Source organism: Mandrillus leucophaeus, unplaced genomic scaffold (genome assembly GCF_000951045.1).
Source record: "Mandrillus leucophaeus isolate KB7577 unplaced genomic scaffold, Mleu.le_1.0 Scaffold108, whole genome shotgun sequence".
In the NCBI taxonomy this organism is placed as follows: domain Eukaryota; kingdom Metazoa; phylum Chordata; class Mammalia; order Primates; family Cercopithecidae; genus Mandrillus; species Mandrillus leucophaeus.
Genome location: NW_012098987.1, coordinates 1,095,112 through 1,109,880, shown reverse-complemented (window position 1 = coordinate 1,109,880; position 14,769 = coordinate 1,095,112). Strand labels below are relative to the sequence as shown.

General features: G+C 39.7%; 1 pseudogene across 1 annotated transcript; it reads right to left on the bottom strand.

The window, feature by feature from the left end:
• Positions 1-1,205: 1,205 nt before the first annotated feature.
• Positions 1,206-1,927, bottom strand: LOC105544088 (annotated as a pseudogene). The gene has a single exon (XR_001006715.1). The product of XR_001006715.1 is annotated as an elongation factor 1-beta pseudogene (transcript).
• Between the last annotated feature and the right edge of the window lie 12,842 nt (positions 1,928-14,769).

Here is a 14,769-nt window from a genome sequence, read left to right as displayed (position 1 = left end):
TGTGATATAACCAGAAATCTTCTGGAAGACCTCTATGGGGTGGGGGGGCGGGAGGGGGGGGAAGTAGCTTCTCCCATAAAAGGAATAGAAACATTTGTTTGTATGTATACTCTCTTTCTTCCATCCTTAAGTGTGGAATGTGATGTATGGAGTTGTGGCAGCCAAATTGTAATTATAAGGCAACAAGCCTCAGAATGAAAAGCTAACAAGCTAAGAAGGTAGAGCAGAAAGAAAAGACAGAATCTGAGTTCTTTTTTTTTTTTTTTGAGACAGAGTTTCATTCTATAGCCCAGGCTAGAGTGCAGTGGCACAATTTCAGCTCACTGCCACCTCCCCCTCTCAGGTTCAAGCGATTCTCATGCCTCAGCCACCTGTGTGTCTGGGATTACAGGTGCAGGCAACCACGCCGGCTAATTTTGTATTTTCGGTAGAGTTGGGGTTTCACCATGTTGGCCAGGCTGGTGTTGAACTCCTGACCTCAAGAGATTCACCCTCCTTGGCCTCCCAAATTGCTGGAAATAAAGCATGAGCCACTGTGTCTGGCCAAGGGACTGAATTTTTTTTTTTTTTTTTTGAGAAAAGGTCTCACTTTGTTGCCCAGGCTGGAGTACAATGGCACGATCTCGGCTAACTGCAACCTCCGCCTCCCAGGTTCAAGTGATTCCCACACCTCAGCCACCTGAGTAGCTGGGATTACAGGCGTGTGCCACCATGCCCAGCTAATTTTCATATTATTATTATTTTTTTGAGACAGAGTCTTGCTGTGTTGCCCAGGCTAGAGTGCAGTGGCACAATCTCGGCTCACTGCAAAACCCGGCTCACCTCCCGGGTTCAAGCCATTCTCCTGCCTCAGCCTCCTGAGTAGCTAGGACTACAGATGCCTGCCACCACGCCCGGCTAATTTTTTGTATTTTTAGTAGAGATGGAGTTTCACTGCGTTAGCCAGGATGGTCTCCATCTCCTGACCTCATGATCTGCCTGCCTCAGCCTCCCAAAGTGCTGGGATTACAGGCGTGTACCACCGTGTCCGGCCTAATTTTCATATTTTTTAGCAGAGAGAGGGTTTTGCCATGTTGGCCAGGCTGGTCTCAAACTCCTGACCTCAAGAGATCTGCCCGCCTTGGCCTCCCAAAGTGATGGGATTACAGGTGTGAGTCACTGCACCCAGCCAAGAGTCTGAGATCTTTTTTTTTTTTTTTTTTTCCAATCTTTCAAGCTTTTATTTAAATGTCATGATCCAGGATGGATTTTAGATCTTGTTGAAAGCAGCCACATCCATGGACTGCACATAGTCCTCAAATGCAGTGATCTGCTCCTCCAGCATATCTGTTCCAACTTTATCATCTTCAACTACACACTGTATTTGAAGTTTCTTAATTCTGTATCCCACTGGAACTAGTTTAGATGAGCCCCGGACTAAGCCGTCTGCTTCAATGCTTCTGACGCCCTCTAATTTCTCCATATCTGCCTCATCATCCCAAGGTTTCACATCTAGTAAGATGGTAGACTTGGAAACAAGTGCAGGTTTTTTTGGCTTTCTTTGATTCATATTGTGCAAGACGTTCTTCCCTTAGCCTCTTTGCTTCTTCACTTTCCTCCTCCTCCTCAGATCCAGAGAGCTCAATGTCATCATCATCTTTACTATCTGTGTAGCTCCACTTCCTGTAGTGTCTTCCACATCTGCAGGACCATACTTGCCCAAAGCTTTCTTCACTCCTGGCAGGCTGGCCTTTTCCTTTTCGTGAGACTTGATGTGATTATACCAATGTAGGGCATGACACAAGTCGGCTGGCAGTGGGCCAGGCACTGCTTCAAATACTGCCACATCTGTTTGTGATGGCACATACCCCTTGATGTAGCTCTTGTCTTCCAGGTAATCATTGAGCACCTGGAGGCCAGTGGGGCTTTTCAGGTCTGCAAAACCCATGGCGTTGGCTGTATCTGAGAGTTTTTCATGTACAAATTGGGGGCCCTGAATTAAGTGGCCCACAGATGGTCGTTGGACCTTTCGCTGCATTTGGAAATAAATTAATAAAATAGGCCTGTCTTAAATTCATACCTCTACAGCTCCTGAAGATGACGGGAACTGCCGAGTCTGAGTTCTTAACGATATTATTGAGCTGCCAGAATAGCCCTGAGATAACTTTTGGACTTCTTGTTAAGGATACAGACTACTAAGAGTCTAAGCTACCTGTCAGACTTTTCTTTTTTTTTTTTGAGATGGAATCTCGCTGTATCACCCAGGCTGGAGTGCAGTGGTGTGATCTTGGCTCCCTGCAACCTCCGCCTCCTGGGTCCAAGCAATTCTCTGCTTCAGCCTCCTGAGTAGCTGGGATTACAGGCACCTGCCACCATGCCCGGCTAATTTTTGTATTTTTAGTAGAGGCAGGGTTTCACTAGGTTGGCCAGGATGGTCTCAATCTTCTGACCTCATGATCCACCCTCCTCAGCCTCCCAAAGTGCTGGGATTACTAGTGTAAGCCACTGCGCCCAGCATTCTGTCAGACTTTTCTGTTCTTGTAGCTGAAAGCATTCCTAATTTAAGATGTGGCAGCTTCAGTGTGAATAAAGTTGATATAAAATTGGAGAATTTGTCTATATGGTGTTATTTAGGCACAGAAATACAGGTAATATGGGAATATGACAGCATTCAGGGGGTGAAAGATCAATTCTAGTCATGCTTTGGACATTGCAAAGCATAGGTATTAATGCCAAAGTATCCAGTCCTAGTCATAATTTCTAGGTTTTCTGGCTACCTCCTGAGTCCCTTCCCACTGCACTTACGGCATTTTAAAGTGTTATCTTCCCCAGGCTTAGAAACCTGAACATAACAGAGGCAAGGATTGAAGTTTCAATAATATGGGAGAAGCTGGGTATGAGTAAGAGTGAGTGGGTAGAAGACATCAATTAAAAGATGAGTGTGTAGAAACCATACCAGTCTTCTAACCATCGTTGTTTCTAGGATATCCCAAGCTTATGGTAGCTACATATTCTTGAATTTCAGTGGGGGAAAGAAGAAAACAAGATATTAAAAAAGACAAAAAAAAAACAAAAAAAAAAGGAGAAGGAGAAACAGCAGTAACAGCCTTTGAAGGCCTAGAAAATGTTCATGCAAGCATTAAAAGCTCCTTCAAGTTAGGAGTTCACTTTCACCTGGTTTCTGAACACTTATGTGAAGTTGATGGTAAAGCCATGCCGATCATATGCCATTCCCGTTAAGTTTTAGATTAATGATAAAATGTTTGGTAAATTTGTTCATTTGGTATGGAAAGTTAAAGTAGAGGTAGATAATACCTCTTAGAAGTAAGAAAATACCCAGGACCCTTGTGGAAAAAAAGTAGTTAGGAAATTAAGAAAATTTGACCATATCAGGAGATATGTAAGTTTCCACTTGCTTAATTTTTTTGATTCAGTTTTTATTTCATTCAGTTTTGTTGTTTCTAAAATTTATTTTTGTAAATTTTTTATTATTTTTTCTAGACATGGTCTCGCTCTGTCACCCAGGCTGATGTGCAGTGGCACAATCTTAGCTCGCTGCATCAACCTCCCAGGTTCAAGTGATCCTTCCACTTCAGCCTCCTGAGTAGCTGGAACTACAGACATGAGCCACCATGCCTGGCAAATTTCTTAATTTTTTTTTAGAGATGGGATCTCACTGCCATTGCCCAGGCTCAACCCTTGTCCTGAGCTCCTTGACTCAAGAGATCCTCCCACCTTGGCCTTCCAAAGTGCTGGCATTTACAGGTGTGAGCCACCATGCCCAGCCTAAATTTATTTTTTTATTGATACATAATAGATGTACATATTTTGAGGGTAATGTTATAATTTAATACATTGATATAATTTGTAAAGGTCTAATCAGTGTAATTGGGATAGCCATCACCTTCCCTATTTGTTTTTTCTTTATGCTAGAAACATTCAAATTAGTCTGTTAGCTATTTTGAAATATACAATAGATTATTGTAACCTGTAGTCATCCCACTGATCTGTTGAACACTAGATCTTATTTCTTCTATCAAACTGTATATTAATATTTGTACCCATTAATCAACCTCTCTTTATCTCCCCCTCCCTGCTACCTTTCCTGGCCTCTGGTATCCACCAGTCTACTCTCTTGTCTTCATGAGACCTACTTTTTTAGCTCTCACATATGAATAAGAAATGTGATATTTGTGCCTAGCTTATTTCACTTAACATAATGACCTCCGGTTCTATCCATGTTGCTCCAAATGACAGGATTTCAACTTGTACTTAAATTTGTATCGTTTGCTGAGACTTACAGGGCAATCTCTCTTTCCTTAATCATAAAGGAAGACACTAATTCTTTGTGTAACTGAAGAAATCAACCAAAATGTTTTTTACTAATGGCACAATGAGAGAATTGTACTTTAAATGGAGGCTGACACTTGCAAACCCCTATATATGTTCATCTGCCTTTTACATTTGTCAACTAGATTGGTAGCCTCTCTGTTCTCTTACTAAAAGCTTTGGAAATGGCTGGCCTTACTGATCAGACACTTCTGTAGATGTGGCATGGTCAGAGGTTACATTATTTCTGGTTTGGAGAGAGAAAGAGAGTTTGTAAATGCGCTATAGGTAAATATGGCAAGTCTGCAATTATAGCACTATTCAATATTTAGATTTTATGTACAAGTGATACAGAATAATTACGAGCTTTATTTTATATTTTGTCTCTCTATTCTTCAATGTTAGACCCTGAAGTGCTTTTGATCTTATTAGAATCCGTTTTGTCTTAGGTTTTGTGAATTTAAAAAAAATTTATGTATGTATGTATATATGTATGTATGTGTGTATATATGTATTGGGATGGAGTCTCACTCTGTTGCCCAGGCTGGAGTGCAGTGGCACGATCTTGGCTCACTGCAACCTCTGCCTACCGGGTTCAATCAATTCTCCTGCTTCAGCCTCCTGAGTAGTTGGGATTACAGGTGTGCACCACCATGCCTGGATAATTTTCATATTTTTGGTAGAGACGAGGTTTCACTGGCCTGGCTGGTCTGGAACTCCTGACCTCAGGTGATTTGCCCGCCTCGGCCTCCCAAACGAAAATTTAATATTAGTTTATATATATAAATACTATCTTGACCACTATTTTAAAAAGGTAATTAACAGCATCTCATATTAATATGGATAAATGTCCAGGATATATTGTTAAGCAGAGAAAAGTAAAATACTGTGTGTGTGTGTGTGTGTGTGTGTGTGTGTGTGGGTGTGTCTGTGTGTATGCCTATGTTATGGAAGTTTATACTAGACTGTTTAGACTGTTTAAAAGAGTTTTTTCTGTGGGTGAGATTCTGGGGGATTTTCATTTTCTATTAATACTTTATTCAATTATGTAATATCTGAATTTTTATAATCAACATACATTCTTTTATAATCAAAAAACAAATATTTTCTTTTTTCAAGTAGTGTGAACAAATATATTTCTTTTTCAATTTTATCTTATTTTTATTTTTATTATTTAGAGCCAAGGATTTGTTCTGTCGTCCAGGCTGGAGTACAGTGGCACAATCATACCTCACTGCAGCCTTGAACTCCTGGGCTAAAGCAATTCTCCCACCTCGGTCTCCCAAGCAGCTGGGACTACAGACGCACCACCACGCCCAGCTAATTTTTGTGTATTTTTTTGTAGAAACGGGGTCTCATTATGTTGTCTAGGCTGGTCTTGAGCCCTGGGGCTCAAGCAATCCTCCCTCCTTGGCCTCCCAAAGTGCTGGGATAACAGGCACGAGCCACCACACCTGGCCAAAGGTATTTCAAAGAGACATTTTTGAGTTAAAAGTTTTCTGGCCAGGCACAGTGGCTCATGCCTGTAATCCCAGCACTTTGGGAGGCCAAGGCGGGCAGATCACATGAGGTCAGGAGTTGGAGACCCACCTAGCTAACGTGGTGAAACCCGGTTTCTACTAAAAATACAAAAAATTAGCTGGGCATGGTGGCGCATGCCTGTATTCCCAGCTACTCAGGAGGCTAAGGCAGGAGAATCACTTGAACCTAGGAGGCGGAGGTTGCAGTGAGCTGAGATCATGCTATTGCACTCCATCTTGGGCAGAAAGAGTGAAACTCCATCTCAAAAAAAAAAAAATTGGACAAAGGATTTGAATAGACATTTCTCCAAGAATATATTCAAATGGCTAATAAGCACATGAAAAGATGCTGAACATCATTAATCATTAGGGAAATGCAAATCTAGCCCACGATGAAATATCATTTCATGCCTATTATCACACAAAACAAAACAAAAACAAACATAACAAGTGCTGGAGAGGATGTGAAGAAACTGGAACTCTTGTGCACTGGTGGTGGTAATATAAAATGCAGCCCCTATAGAAAACAGTACGTCAGTTCCTCAAATTTTTATTTATTTTATTTTTTATTTTTAAGAGACAGAATATCCCTCTGTCACCTACGCTGAAGTGCAGAGGGGTGACTGTAGCTCACTGTAACCCTCAAAATCCTGTGGTCACCCAAGCGATCTCCCTGCCTTGTTTTCCCAGAGCACTGGGGTTACAGGTGTAACCTACTGTACCTGGCCCCCTAAAAAAATTAAACATAATAATTAACATATGATCCCAGCAATCCCACTTCTGGGTATATACCCAAAAGAATTCAAAGCAAGGTCTCAAAGAGATACTTGCACATCTGTGTTCACAGTAGCATTATTCACAATGGCCAAAGGATGGAATCCACCCAGTGTCCATTGGTGGATGAATGGATAAACAAAATGTGGTATATTTATACAATGGAACATTATTCAGCCTCAAAAAGGAAGGAAATTCTGAAAGATGCCTCAACATGGGTAACCTTGAGGACATTATGCCATGTGAAATAAGCCAGTGACAAAAGATACATACTGTATGATTCTACTTACATGAAGTACCTAAAGTAGTACAATCTGTAGAGACAGAAAGTAGTGTAGTTGTTCCTGGTGGCTGAGGGAAGGGGAAAATGGGGTGTTCATTTAATGGATATGGAGTTTCGGTTCTGGAAGATGAAAAAGTTCTGTGGACAGATGGTGGTGATGGTTACACAACAAAGTAAATGCATTTAATACCACCACTGAAATGTATACTTAAAAATGATTAAGATTGTAAATATGTGTATTTTATCACAATTAAAAATAATAATAAAAAAAGAAAATCCATTAATGCTTCAGAATCTTCCCCAAACTTTTCTTGGCCGTGCTCTTTGCAAGTTGTTATTTTAAAAGCATAAATATCTTTAATGTCTTGTAGTAAACCAGTATCAGTCCTTCCTTCACTGAGAATGAGATAGGTAGCTAGAACTGGGGATGGAGGAAAAGCTGCTTCAGGAGTAAAAGGGCAAAGAAAAAAGGAGATACTTTGGGCCACTAAAAGCAATTTCAGTCACATCACAATTTTGCCTTGCCTTGACTCTGCCCCACAAAGCCTAGAATCTAGTAGTATCTCTAGTTTTTAAAAATCTTAAATGATGTCTTACCTTTGATATGCTTTATGGAATTCCTGACTACATTCCTGAGCCAGCAAGACATTTGTAGAAATTCATCAAGTCTTTACCACTGCTATTCCATTAGGGGTTAATATGGGTGAGTATTCACATAATAATCTTGGTATGGGGTTGGTACTTCTAAACATCAAATAAAGGCAAACCATAAAGGAAAAAAATTGACAAGAATATAAACAGTTTCAAGCTCTCTACAATAACATGTTAGAAAGGACATTAATAAGCAATCTGACAGAACAGGAAAATATTTTTAATTCTTTGGTTCAGGGCTCAATATCAATATATAAAAAGTAATAAAATCTGTGAGAAAGGCTAACACCTTAATAGAAGAATAGAAAACACTAAGGCAATTCACAAAAGAAACTTAACCAGTAAACATTGAGAAAGTGTTCAACTCATTAGTAATGTAAGAAATGCAAATTAAAATGAAGAGGTTTTTTTTAACCAAACAAATTAATAAATATATTTTAAAATCATACTTATTTCTTAGGGAAATGAATACTATCATAAACTGCTAGTGGGAGTAAAATTGGTTCAATCTTTCTATAGGGCAATTTAGCACAATATATGTATCAGAAGCCATAGAATTTTTCACACCCTTTGAGCTAACAGTCATAATTTTAAGAATTTATTTTCAGGAAATAAGCATGAGTGAATATTGGAAGGATGATTATGTCAGTGCTGTGGAATAGTGTATCCAAGTGGAGATAACGTAGATGTCCAGCAATAGGGAATTGTTTACATAGGTTATATCTGTACCTACTAGTGTTTTATAATTTTATTAGTCTTCTCAAATAATTAATTTTTGGCTTTGTTGATTTGTCTTTATTGTACAATTATTTTCTAGTTTGCTGATTTTGTGTTTATCTTTGTTATTTTCTTTTTTCTACTTTCTTTAATTTGCTATTCTTTTTCTAGCTTCTTGGGATGAATGCTCAGACATTGCTTTTCAGCCTTTCTTCACTTCTAATATATGATTTAAGGATGTAAATTTCTCTCGAAGCAACAGTTTGGCTATATTTCTCAGGTTTTGATATGTTGAATTTTTATTATTGTTCATTTATTTATTAATTTCCCTTGATAGTTTTTCTGTGAATCATTTCATAAAGAAATGGGTTTATTTCCAAAAATTTGGCAGTTTTTAAGTTATCCTTCTGCTCTCAATTTCTTTTTTTTTTTTTTGAGATGGAGTCTTGCTCTGTTGCCCAGACTGGAATGCAGTGGCATGATCTTGGCTCACTGCAACCTCCACCTCCCGGGTTCAAGCAATTCTGCTGCCTCAGCCTCCGGAGTAGCTGGGTCTACAGGTGCACGCTGCCACACCTGGCTAATTTTTTGTATTTCGGTAGAGACAGTGTTTCACCATGTTGCCCAGGCTGGTCACGAACTCCTTAGCTCAGGCAATCCACCCACCTCAGCCTCCCAAAGCACTGGGCCAATTACAGGCGTGAGTCACCGCACCCAGCCAATTTCTTCTTTTAAATATTTAAATTTTATGTATGTATGTATGTATGTAAGCTATTTCAGGACATCTGCTCTCAACTTCTAGCATAATTTCGCTGTGAACAGTGAACATACTCCATTATCTGTGTATATTTTTTGAAATTTGTTGAGACTTGCCATCCTGACTCCTCATTCCATCTGCTGCCAGCTGCTCTTAACATTTTTTTCTAGGGCTGGGTGCAGTGGCTCACACCTGTAATCCCAACACTTTGGGAGGCTGAGGTGAGTGAATCCCTTGATCCCAGGAGTTTGAGGCTAGCCTAGGCTACATGGCGAAACCCCGTCTCTACTAAAAATACAGAAATTAGCTGGGCATGGTGGTGCATGTCTGTAGTCCCAGCTACTCAGAAGGCTGAGGTGGGAGAATTGCTTGAGCCTGAGAGGTGGAAGTTGCAGTGAGTCGTGATTGTGTCACTGCAATGCAGGCTGGGTGACAGAGCAAGATGACTCTGTCTGAAAAAAAAAGCTGTTTCACCCAAGATCACACCTTCTTGCAGGGCAGCCTATATCTAGTGACTGACTGGTTGTTGCGCAGGTTTAGTAAAGGCCTATCCCCATTGTGCCAACTCAGAACTACCCTGAAGGAAAGGCATTCCGGTTTCACAGCACCTCATGGGGTTGACTGAGGGAGGCATTGCGTTCTTCTCAAATTGTGTATTTAATACAACTTAAACTTTCCTGAGTGATGAGTCATCAGTAGTCCAATAGTACAATGAATCCCTTATAGCCTACTAAGGTGTTATGGGATATTTGCGCATATACTAAACTACCTCAAGTCAAAATATTTGGAGGGCCTGTATCCTTCATTATAAGGTTATCAACCCTTACTTTTTGTTGTATTTTCAAAGCTTCTCTAGATCCCTGTATTTTCACAGCTTTCCTTCTGTAGCGAATACTCTTTGGAGGGTCTTCCTAGATTGTAAGAACCTTCTTTAATCCCCAGCCATTTTATAACTTGACTTCCTCTCTCACCTCAGCCACAAGGGGCTGGACCGGGAGTGGCAACGCGGTCATTCCGTGTCCATTTCCTGTAACGTTTCCAGGGGAGGAAGCTTACTGTCTGTAGTTACACCTGTAAACTCGAAGCTCAGGAGCTATGCAGTGGGCATCTTTTAACAGCCACGTGGCCTAGAAAGCACGGGGGGCAGATATACACAAATGAGCAGAGACAAGAAACCGAGAGGGATGATGAGCTGTCTCAGCCCTGTTTCCAGTTCTGTCTGAAGCACTGTTCCTGTTTTTGGGCTTCATGAAGGGACCTATATCCTTATAATCTTCTTTGCCTGCCTTAACTTAACTCAAGCCAGTTTATGCTACTTAGGACAACATTAATTTTCTTTTTTTTAAAAAAAATTTCTCTCTCTCTTTTTTTTAAATTATACTTTAAGTTCTAGGGTTCATGTGCACAATGTTCAGGTTTGTTACACATGTGCTATGTTGGTTTGCTGCACCCATTAACTCGTCATTTACATTAGGTATTTCTCCTAATGCTATCTCTCCCCTGCCTCCCACCCTACACCAGGCCCTGGGGTGTGATGTTCCCCACCCTGAGGACAACATTAATGTTCTAACTTTAAACTCAGATGAACTTGGAAACTGTATAACAGATAAAATTATAAAATAAGGCTAGAGGTAGAGTTTTTGAATGAAAACAAGGGATTCTCTCCCAAGAAAAGCTTTAATGCATACAAGGACTTTATGCCTTCTTTTTTGACCACTCAGAGTCCATTTTTGCTTCTTAAACTTGTTTATCTATTTACTTATCTTAATTGACAAGTAAATACTGTATATATTTATGGCTTACAATATGATGTTTTGATATATGTATACACTATGGAATAGCTAAATCAAGCTGTTTAACATATGCATTACCTCACTTTTTTTTTTGTGATGAGAACACAAAATCTACTGTCAACAATTTTCAGATATACGATATATTGTTATTAACCATGATCATCATGAAGTGCAATAGATCTCTTGAACTTATTCTTCCTGTCTAACTGAAATTTTGTGTTTTTTGACCAGTAGTTCCCCAGTGTTCCTGACCCTCAGCCTCTGGTAATCTCCATTTCACTCTCTGCTTCTATAACTTCGACTTTTTTACAATTCACATATAAGTGAAATCATGCAGTATTTATCTTTCTGTGACTAGCTTATTTCACTTAACATAATGTCCTCCAGGTTCATTCATGTTGTCCCAAATGACAAGACTTCCTCCTAAGGCTGAATAGTAGTATTCTGTTTTGTGTGTGTGTGTGTGTGTGTGTGTATATAGAGAGAGTATATTTTCATTATCCATTCATTTGTTACTGGACACTTAGGTTTGCTTTGGATAGTTGAATTTTAGACATTTTAAAGTCAATTTAATTTTTTTAGTATTTTGGGCTTAAATATATTTTGATATAGGTCAAAAAATATGGATATATATATATCATATATCTCAAGAATGAATGCTAACTAACACTGAAGCTTGTAGATAGTATAAGGAAAATTAATTTGCCAGTTGGACATTGTTGAGAATTATGTCATTGTTAACCTTTAACATTTATTGTAAAGTCTATGCAATACTTGTTCTTGCTTATGCATTGAAGTGCTCAGGTAGATACATTCAGCAGAATCCTTAACACTTGCCCATAGCTTGGCACCTAGCACCTAGGATAATAGATAACAAGAAAGGCCGGGCACAGTGGCTCATGCCTGTATTCCCAGCACTTTGGGAGGCCAAGGTGGATGGATCACCTGAGAGCAGGAGTTCGAGACTAGGCTGGCCAACTTGGCAAAAACCCGTCTCTACTAAAAATACAAAAATTAGCCGTGGTGGTGTGTGCCTGAAGTCCCAGCTACTTGGGAGGCTTAGTCAGGAGAATCTCTTGAACCCGTGACGGGTAGGATGCAGTGAGCCGAGATGGTGCCACTGTACTCCTGACTGGACGATAGAGCAAAACTCTATTAAAAAACAAAACAAAACAAAAAAACAAGAAATAACATTAGATCTTTTATTTAATCATGTTATTTTGAAGGACCTCTGTGACTAGATACTATAGTATATTTGTAACCCAACACTAAATGATTTCCATTGGTAAGAAAGATCTGTGGGTGTTAGCAGAGAACCAAGAAGACCCTTGGTCCCTTGTATATCTGTGGGCTTTGTTCTGGTCCCCAGCCAGAGATTTCATCTTATATTTTTGTTCATATTGGATAACAGATTGCAGGTGGATTAGTGAAAAGCCATCCTTAGTAATAGGGAATGTTTTGATAATGAGTCATTAATGCTTTTTGTTTGGAGATCAAAGATGGCACCATTCAGTGATAAACATGTATTTCCTTCATATGATGTAGGGAAGATGTTTGACCCTGTATTGCTGATTTACTCTGGTCTTCCCTGCCTCATTCTTTTCTGTCTATTACAGGTCGACATCTCAGATTGTGGGGTGTTGAAGCGAGGGGCCAGGCGGTGAAGCTTTCTATGCTGGAAGTTTGCTCTTGGGCTTTTAGTTGTTTTTTTCTACTCTTATATGATACAAGCTAAAATATGGTTTCATAATATTTGTGTTTCAGATAATTTATTATTGAATACAGATTATTTATAGTTTCAGATAAAGGATATACTTTTGCCCATATTTCCGTCACTTCCTTTAATTCTTGTCTGTGGAGGCTGCGTCACAGTCTCAGAATGCACAATATTTCTAGTGTGTGGACCTTGTTGTCGAGGTTTTAGACACACTGAGCCTAATGTCTTCTAGAGTATAATATTGTTGTGTAAGCAAGTATCAGTGCTAAAGAATACATTTTTTTTTCTTTTTTTTTTGAGACTGAATCTCGCTCTGTCGCCCAGGCTGGAGTGCAGTGGCACGATCTTAGCTCACTGCAACCTCTGCCTCCCAGCTTCAAGCGATTCTCGTGCCTCAGCGTCCCAAGTAGCTGAGATTAGAGGCGCCTCCCACCATGCCCAGCTGATTTTTGTATTTTTAGTAGAACAGGGTTTCACCATGTTGGCCAGGCTAGTCTCAAACTCCTGACCTCAAGTGATCTACCTGCCTCGACCTCCCAAAGTGCTGGGATTACAGGTGTGAGCCAACACGCCTGGCTCCAGTAATAAATTTTTGAAATGGAAGAAACATTCTCCATTCTTCATTAATGTGCTATGGGAAAGAGTGGCTACATATTTACTTTATAGCTCTGGAATTAATGATTCAAAGTATAATATATCTCATTTGCAATGCTCCATAGATTGTTGCAGATCATTTGCCAGCCATTTAATCTCTGGCTATAATTAAATTACTCTCAAACTTCTGACTCTGAGATTTAGTTTTTCTTTGACGAAAGACTACCTTTTCTATCTCTATCTTCCAAAACATGTTAACTGACTCTTGAGAGTCCCAATCGAAAGCCTTTTTCAAGTATGGCCTGCGCTAACCTTTCTTCCCTCAGGCCTTGATGATAGACTAAGGGTTCCATAAACTCTGCTTCTCATCCCCACCAGCCTATAGGCTCTGTTGACTCATAGCCTAAGCACTAACTCTGAGTTTTCCCCTATGTTTAAAAACAACCAAAAGTTTTTATTATGGGAAAATCTAACCTATATACTAAAGTAGAAAGAACAGTACAATAAATTCCCATGTAGCTGGGCCCCGACTTCAACAATATCAACTCCTGGCCAGTGTTATATCAGCTATACCCTCACCCACTTTTGCCTTTCCATATTATTTTGAAGCAAGTCCCAGACATACTGTTAATTCATCCCAAATATTCCACAGTGTATCTGTGCAGAAAAGAGCATAGCAGGCCTGACTGCTATCCTTTGAAAGGCCTGACTGCTATCCGTTGGAAGATCTGTTTACAAGGTTGGCCCTTGGCAAGCATCTGGGAATTTGAATTTTGGAAGGGTTCTCAACCACCCTAACTAGTAGTAGTGTACTGCGCCTAAGCTTTGTGTGCAAACTACATGGTTTATGGTGAATACTTGCTTTCCTTCTGGGAGTCTGGAATCTTGGTAAGTGCTATACAGAGTGAGCCTATGTAACCTGTCCTCAGTAAAAACTTTGAGCAATGTGTCCCTATGAGCCTCTCTGGTAGACAGCATTATTGTAACCGGCTGCTGGGGGAATTAAGCCCATCCTGTGTGACTCCACTGCGAGAGGGCTCTTCGAAACCTGTATTTGGTTTCCTCTAAACATTATCTCATGCACCTTTTACTTTTGCTGATTTTGCTCTGTGCCTTTTTGCTATAATAAATCTTGGCCACGAGTACAGTTATATGCTGAGTCCTGTGAACCCTGCTACCAGATCACCAAACCTGAGTGTGGTCTGGGGATCCCTAACAGATTATCTCTAACGTAAGCACTTAAAAAAATCTGTATATCTATGTATGACCACAAAACCATTATGACACCTAAAAATGTTTATAATTCCTTAATATTATCAAATATCAAGCCAATTTTTGCATTTCCTATTGTCTCATAAATGTCATACTCTTTTTTTCTACTTTGTTCTAATCAAGGTTCAGGTATTGCAACTGGTTGATACTTATTGTAAGTCTCAAGCTATAGATTCTTACTCTATCTTTTTCTTTGCTTTTTTCCTTGAAATTTATTTTGTTGAAAAAACTGTATAATTTTTCCTGCATAGTTTCCCACAGTCTAGTTTTTGCTAATTATATTGCCATGGTGTAGTTCAATGTGTTGCTTTGTAAATTAGTTGTTGGATCTAGATGCTGCTTGTGTGAGTTTTTGAAAGCCCAATGCCTTCATATATCCTGAG